We start from the raw sequence: 7,500 nt of genomic DNA on the forward strand, positions 1-7,500 counted from the left end.
TCCTTGGTCCGTGTTTCAAGACGGGCCGAATGGGGAGCCCGCAGGCCGACGCCCGGAGCGCGCAGATGTGACTCGCCGTGAGGCGCGCGCTGCCTGCCACAATCGAGGGGACGACGCTCCCGGCAAGCCGGGGTTCAGCCGCCCTCCCAATCCGCGTCGGTCCGCGCCCTGAGCCGATCGGCGGACCGGCTTAACACTGAAAGAAATGTAGATTCATATACATACTAACATACTCATATATGTCGAAATTAATTTGTCATAAAATTAAATACGGATTTTATGCATGCAAACAATATAATAAAATAGAGAAGAAATCATATCCTTACAATGGTATTTCGGTTCAATGGGGCACAAAAGAAATCTCCTTTTCTTTTGTTCTTGAGCTTTCCTTTAATGGAAGAACAAGATCCAAGTGTAGGATCTCTCCTTAGGAATAATACCCAAAGCTAACTCTTAATCAAATTAATATTATTTGAGCTAGTATAATATTAATCTAGTGAAAAATTGAACCAAAATTGTTTGGTTTTTGGGTTCTCAAAACCGGTTGAGAGAGAGGGATTTTGGAGGATTTTATCTTTCTAAAACTTAATTCTTTTAGAAGTTAGATGAATGAATGAATCTTATACACTATTACATGTAGTGTATGTTAAAAAATAAAAGACAAAACCCTTTGCCCTTTTCTTTTGTGAACCGTGTAAGAGGAGAGGAGAGGAGAGGGGAAGAAAAAGACCCAATGCATGCATTAGTTTGCCTTCACAAGGTAAATAGGGTTGCATGGCTACTCTCCCTTTTTAATCATTATGTTTATCACTTAATTACAAACACAATATTAAGACTAATACTCCTCCAATTTTCGGCACATTGTATAATATGGATTCCATATTATTTTTGTCAATTGTCAATATGTCACATGTCACATGTCACATAAATTTGTTATGTATTTTTAACATATTAAAAATCAACGTATTAGTGAAAATACGTCATATACAAAATCGACTTAGTAATTTCATAATTACTTGTACCAAAATATTTTATCGTTTATAAATCGCATTTATAATAATTCATTCAAATTTAATTGTTTCCTTAAACAATAATTTCATCCGAGTAATGATACAATTCAATTACTCGCATCGTATCTCATTTAATCACATTTCAATTTGATACGTAAATTTTACTTCCAAAATCGTCCGTCAATTTTTCAAGTAATTTAATTAACTCGTAACATTATACGATTAATTAAATGATCAATTAAGAGTATTGCCCTATAGGTATGACCTAGGGGGTCAACTGATCACCACCGTCACACGACAGTAATGTCAAACTCTAGTCAGCCAATCATTACCGATATATGTTGACCAGTTGACAGTAACAAAATTACTTCCCAATTGTATTCTTTAAAATGAGATTTAATAATGATATTTAAATCACATGATCGCACTATTGTTGAGGACACATTTCCCAACAATCTCCCACTTGTCCTCGACAAGTGTGCGTCACCAACTCTCTTGTCCTATTACTATCTCCCACTCAATGCAAGGTGTCTTTCAGGTCGTACTTGCAAGTGATCATATCGAGAGTGGTTTCCTCGATCTGGAGAATAACTGATTGACCGGACTTATCTATCATAGATACTTTCCGAGCGTGGCCACGCATTTCCAGTTCATTACTCCTCGAGTGGCCCTGAGATATTGTTATAACCCTGACTAGGGGTGGACAATTCCTATCGCACTCATTCCCTTCGACTAGCCACAGCCATCATAACCCAAAATATGCCCATTTGACCCCATTTACGAAGGTCGTAGTAACACAAATCAAAGTTAATCTGAAATCGTGCCATCTTAGGTGAATAGTCTTTAGTCAAAAGAATCGACTCATTAGAATACTATAGTAGCTCTCGCCACGACCAGGCTATATAAATTTGCCGAACTCTATAAGCGGTCATAAGGCCCGACAAAATGTTCCTAATAATCCGCCTATGTGATCGACTAGTCATCTCACATGACTCTATGGCACTTGAACTTGCCATCAATCGCCTCACACTGTAGTCACTTCGAGACGTCACCTCATACAAGTGACTATGGGCAAATACTATGTTAATCCGTGTTCACTTTAACGGGGTTCAATTGTCTCTACAACCCGTTTGGATGTAACAAAGTATAAATTAAAGATAAAAGACAAATGTGATTATGAACATGAACAAAAACAACACTTTTATTTCATTTCAAAATCTAACAAAAACTTGGTACACGTTTAAGTCCCATGGACGTAACATGTCCATCATGCTTAGCTTGCGATAAAGGCTTGGTGAGCGGATCGGCTATGTTGTCATCCGTCCCAACCTTACAAATCGCAATTTCCTTTCTTTCAATGAAATCTCTTATTACATGATACTTTCTAAGTACATGTCTAGATCTATTACTAGACTTTGGCTCCTTAGCTTGGAAGATCGTCCCACTATTATCACAATAGAGAGTGATGGGATCATTGGCGGTAGGTACTACTTTTAGACCTTCCGTGAATTGCCTGATCCAAACAGCTTCCTTAGCAGCCTTCGATCTTTGCGATGTACTCAGCCTCCGTTGTAGAATCATGATTCTGACTTCCTTGAAGCTTCTCCACTACGGCACCACCATTGAGCATAAAAACGAAACCGACTTGTGATTTCAAGTCATCTCTATCTTTGAAAACTTTAGTCCGTGTATCCATTAACACGCAACTCAGTGTCACCTCCAAACACAAGGATAGAATCCTTAGTTCTTCTCAAGTACTTAAGGATGTTCTTGACAAAGAATCCGGTGACTCTCACCTGGATTTCCTTGATATCTACTCGTCATGCTCAAGGCATACGAGACATCAGGACGTGTGCATATCATGGCATACATGATTGATCCAACAGCGGAAGCATAAGGGATCAACTTCATACGTTCAACATCATGGGGTTCGGAGGGACATTGAGTCTTGCTCAATATCGTCCCGGTTACCATAGGTACTAAACCCCTTTTGGATTTGTCCATGCTGAACCGTCGAAGAATCTTATCGACATAAGACTCTTGACTTAGTGCCAATATCCTCTTGGATCTATCTCTATAGATCCGAATACCTAATATGCGTTGTGCCTCTCCTAAATCCTTCATTTGGAAGTGGTTACCTAACCACTTCTTAACAGAAGACAACATTGGAATATCATTTCCAATGAGTAGTATGTCATCGACATACAAGATTAGGAACACAACATTGCTCCCACTGAATTTCATGTATAAACATGGTTCCTCAACACTTCGAGTGAAACCATTTTCCTTTATCACATGATTGAATCGATGATTCCAACTTCTAGATGCTTGCTTAAGACCATAAATGGATCTCTTAAGCTTGCACACTTTGTTAGCATTTTTAGAATCAACAAAACCTTCGGGTTGTATCATGTACACCTCCTCTTCTAAATGCCCATTTAGAAAAGCGGTTTTGACATCCATTTGCCATATTTCATAATCATGAAATGCGGCGATCGCTAACAAAATCCGTATGGATCTTAGCATGGCTACGGGGGCGAAGGTCTCATCATAATGGAGACCTTGGACTTGGGTAAATCCCTTTGCCAATAGCCTAGCTTTGTAGACATCGTCATGTCCTTCTATGCCATTTTTGACTTTGAATATCCATTTGCATTGGAGGGGTCTTGCCCCTTTAGGCAAATCAACCAAGTCCCAAACTTGGTTTTCATGCATAGAATCCATTTCGGACTTCATGGCTTCAAGCCATAAGGAGGAATTTGGACTAGAGATCGCGGCCTTGTAGGTGGCGGGCTCATCACTTTAAGCAATACATCGAGTGTTCCATCTTCCTCGATAAGTCCCACATATCGATCGGGATGGCGAATTACTCGGCCCGTCCTTCTTAGTGGAGGAGGTACAACCGCGTTAGACGACGAAGGAACATCTTTTTGCGTCTCTTCCTCGGTTTGTGGCTCTTGAACTTCGTCAAGTTCAAAATTTCTCCCACTCTGTCTCTTAGAAATAAATTGATTTTCTAAGAAGACAGCCTCACTAGACACAAACACTTTGTTTTCTTGAGGTTTGTAGAAGTAGTATCCTCGACAATGAGAGGGGTAACCTACAAAGGTGCATTTTTCGGATCTTGGGGCAAGCTTATTGTCGGCTTTAGTCTTGACGTAAGCATCACATCCCCAAATCCTCATATAGGATAATTGGGAACCTTTCCCGTCCACATCTCATATGGAGTCTTTTCGGTGGATTTAGTGGGACTATTGTTCAAAGATCTAATTGCGGTTTGAATCGCAAATCCCCAAAACGAGTTCGGTAACTCGGTTTGACTCATCATGGATCGAACCATATCAAGTAGGGTTCGATTCCTCCTTTCGGCAACACCATTGAGTTGTGGTGTTCCGGGTGGAGAAAGTTGTGATATAATACCACAACCTTTCAAGTGTGAATCAAATTCAAGGCTAAGGTATTCACCACCACGATCGGAACGTAGTGCTTTTACCTTTTTGTTCAATTGGTTCTCTACTTTGTTTTGAAATTCCTTGAATTTCTCAAACGCTTCACTCTTATGTTTCATTAAATAGACATGCCCATGTCTACTTAAGTCGTCGGTGAAGGTTATAAAGTAGTCATAATTACCACGAGCGGTGGTACTCATTGGTCCACACACATCGGTGTGTATGAGTCTCAATAGTTCACTAGCTCGTGTCCCTTTACCACTAAAAGGATTACGAGTCATTTTGCCAAGTAGGCAATATTCGCATGTACCAAATGATTGATAATCAAATGGTGTAATCACATTAGTAGAAATTAATCTTTTGATCCGATTCTCGTTTATGTGACCTAATCGACAATGCCAAATGAACGCTTCACTTGGGTCACTTGTTTTGAGTTTCTTTGATTGAATGTTATAAATATCATTAGTCGGATTTGAGGTCTCTAAAATGTAAATGCCATTGATAGAGGAAGCTTGGCCTATAACCAAGTCGTTCCTAGAAATAGTACAACGATTGTTCTTAATGACAAAACAAAAACCGTCCACGTCTAGCATGGCGATTGAAATAATGTTTTTAGAGAGTGTAGGTACATAAAAACAATTATGCAAATACAACTCAAATCCATTTGGCAAAGCTAAAACATAAGTTCCCTTGGATTCGGCCGCTACCCGAGCTCCATTTCCAAGGCGTAGATCCACATCTCCCTTGCTAAGCCTCTCCACATCTCTTAAACCCTGTAAATGATTACAAAGGTGAGAACCACAACCGGTATCTAGTACCCATGTCGTAGTGGAAGTATAATTTATATCAATAACATAAATTTCTTTAGGAATTGTACCTTTGGAGCAATGAGCCCTTCCTTATATTTCGCAAATACATGGGACAATTCCTAAGACAATGTCCCATGCCATAGCAATAATGGCACTCATCATTAACTTGCTTGAAGTTTTTGATTTTCTTTCCTTTCTTCTTGAACCTCTTGCCCTTTGAAGCAAGAACTTGATTGCTAGAGCTCCCACTAGCTTTGGCATCTTTATCTTCCAGAGACAAAGACCCTATAGATTGTATGAGGTAGTCTTCCTGAGACGGACTCACACGAGGTCTAGTAGTAGTAGGTGGTTTAGAAGAAGTGATGAAGTTAAGGTTTCCATCCGAACCTATCCCGAAATGAAGTTCTCTAGTAGTATCGAAATTGTTGATGGAGCAAACGTCGTCAAGAACATTGTGATATGACTCAATAGTTATCGGTGCGGTAGCATTTGGTGGATTCATTGTAAAGAACTACAAATATGGAGGAAAAGGAAATATTAACACTTGTCTTTTTAAATCATACTTGCAAATTAACAAGATATGAACATTTATATAGTGATCTCTACCCAACTATAATAAATGATTCCAAGATCCAAATTCATATTAACTTGGGCACGGTATGGCCGATGAAACCCTTATCAATATAACTCGGTGGATTAACGTTTTAATCGATTCTACTTTTAGAACTCTTGGTCGATAAAATTACTCTAATATTTATCTATACCCCGGAACACATGCAACTACGGTCGTGAATACTTCCGTTGAGCTCAATCCAAATTTCGAATAAATGTGTCCATGATCCAAGTCCACATCAACTTGGGCACGGTATGGCCGATGAAACCCTCATTAACATGAACTCGGTGGATTAACACTCATCACCCACTTCCCTACGTAACAAGGTTTGTACCCCGGTAGGGCCGAGTGCACTCCCTCGCGAAATAGGTTTTCATGGTTTCTACTATTTGGTAAGGCTATGTCTCAATTGTTTGTTTTAGCGAGAGGTCATGTCAATTTATTATCTATCACGTTTTAAGTGAACTAAAGCGGTGAACTACGATAATTCGAATTGACACGGTCGATAAACTCGATAAAAAGGATGCATGTTTTAGTTATGGCGATTTAGCGATGCATGCGACATAAAATAAAATGCAAGCATAAAGATAAATAAATCCTAGTATGGCCTTTCCTAAAATAGAAAAACTATTTAACTATTACATATTCGGAAACCAACTCCATTGGTCCCTTGAACTTCGGTTGTGGCACGCATCTCGAGGTAACACCGTCTTTATGTATCGCCATTCTTGAAGAAATCCGTCTTTTGGAACTCCGGAATGAATAAAATTACATAACAAATTACATAATTTCCTATTATACATTTGTAACTAAAATAAAATAAATCTATTAAATTACAAAACGGTGATACGAGATCACAATAAAAATTACAACCGAATCGGTATTCCCATACATTTCGGGAAATACCAATTAAAATCTAAGGCCATACTAAGTAAAATTACATAATTCAAAATTACATAAATTAAAATTATGACAATCATAAAGAAAATGCAGCATTATAATATGTATGAACATGCTCAATTTTATGCTAAATCGCCTTTAATTAACCAATATCGTATATTACTCGGTTTTTACGGATTTGCGTGATTTCAACATTTTATAATCACAAAAATACATAAACTCATATTTATGCATAAGTTAATTACCCTAACCTCTTAGGACTCAAAATTTAGTCTTCACTAATTATTTGACCATAATTAACCCATATTTACTAAATTGTTCATAAATGGACCAAAAATTACAAAAATAAGCTATTAAACTTCAAATAAATCACAAAATTTCAAATAAATTTGAAATTTGAAATTTAAACTCATGAAAATTCTGGAAAAATTCCATGACACTCATAATGTTCAAAATCTTAGGTTAAAACTTTCGAAAATTTACCGGAAAAACAATGTTGCGGTTTATCGATTTTTTAATAAAATAATCATAAAAAAACATGGAAAAAATTACTTTCATTAATTTTTCAATTTTAGATCTGAAAAAGATAATAAAATGCAATATTAGACGTTTTTTCTAAGTCATAGATTATGTTTTATTAATTTTCCACTAATAATGTCACTATTTATGCTATTTTTCTTCAAAAATCCATAAATCATGCAAAAGGACTTCTTTATAGC

The 7,500-nt window shown here is 37.6% G+C and overlaps 1 pseudogene; it reads right to left on the reverse strand.

Moving 5' to 3' along the window:
* The window catches only part of LOC141637747 (28S ribosomal RNA), a 12,413-nt pseudogene that overhangs the window by 2,706 nt on the left and 2,207 nt on the right, over nt 1–7,500 (reverse strand).

The sequence above is a fragment of the Silene latifolia genome, unplaced genomic scaffold (genome assembly GCF_048544455.1).
Source record: "Silene latifolia isolate original U9 population unplaced genomic scaffold, ASM4854445v1 scaffold_141, whole genome shotgun sequence".
In the NCBI taxonomy this organism is placed as follows: domain Eukaryota; kingdom Viridiplantae; phylum Streptophyta; class Magnoliopsida; order Caryophyllales; family Caryophyllaceae; genus Silene; species Silene latifolia.